Genomic DNA, 1,062 nt, shown 5'->3' with positions numbered 1-1,062 from the left:
CCCATAGGGAAGGATGAAAGAAAATGGGGGTCCCCAGGGAAGGATGAAAGAAAATGACAAGGGAGGAGAGGGTGGGTCTTTACAAAGTTGACGTCGATCATGATGCTCTAAAAAGTTAGGAAACAAAAGAAAAGACAAGAAAAGGAGAAACAAATATCATAGACCTCATTTTCTTCCTAAAAGTAACAACACAGTTAAATTGGACCATATCATATTATTTTTGCCTAATAAAATGAACTAAAATTCATCCTGTACAGGTTCTATCTGAAAATATAGATTATATTTTGGTTAACGTCAACTGAGGGGGGGGGGGTGTCCCCTGGGAAGGATGACAGAAGATGACAAGGGAGGAGAGGGTGCATTTTCGGCCAAATTTTAGCTGACTTCATAATTTTTTAACGGTCCCTAAAGTACATCATGTGTACTACTACACATCACTGCACATCTAACTCATAACAAGGTACATATGTACTGCATTGTCATGGAGATTTTTACCTTCCATCAAGCGAGAGGGAACTTGCTCTGTGTTTGTCTGGGGTTCATTTTTTTCGGGGGAGGGGGGCGGTGGAGGGAGAGAGACACACTTAATAGTATACCTGGTGACAATAAAATGGTATCTGATTTCTGTTAGTTATTTTCGTGGTAGAGAATGACATTAATGACAAGATGTACATTTCTGGCTTATACAATTCATTGTAATACATGTAGTTCTTGGAAACTAAAAGACACCCCCACCCCTATCCCACCCAGTCTCCCAACAAAATTGCCTCGTGTCACATTTTGGACTTAACATTTACAGAAAACAAAGATCAGATCTATCTGTAACTGTAACAGGAGAGGTCAAAGACACCCGATTGATTTTTCAAACGCCTCCATAGTGGCAGATCTAAGGATATCGTACACGTACGCCCCTATCTTATCAATTAAATTTCAATCCACCACTCCATTTAACATCCCTCCCCCACACCCACAAATCACCATTTGCCCCCGGTTCCGAATCCTTAACACACACACACACACACACACACACACACACACACACACACACACACACACACACAC

The 1,062-nt window shown here is 41.1% G+C and overlaps 1 protein-coding gene across 2 annotated transcripts in view; it reads left to right on the top strand.

Annotated features, from left to right (window-relative positions):
• LOC101862834 (MLX-interacting protein) overlaps nt 1-1,062 on the top strand; it is a 21,285-nt gene that overhangs the window by 1,429 nt on the left and 18,794 nt on the right. The window lies entirely within an intron of this gene.

Source organism: Aplysia californica, unplaced genomic scaffold (assembly GCF_000002075.1).
Source record: "Aplysia californica isolate F4 #8 unplaced genomic scaffold, AplCal3.0 scaffold00705, whole genome shotgun sequence".
Lineage (NCBI taxonomy): Eukaryota > Metazoa > Mollusca > Gastropoda > Aplysiida > Aplysiidae > Aplysia > Aplysia californica.
This window is presented reverse-complemented; position numbering and strand designations above follow the sequence as displayed.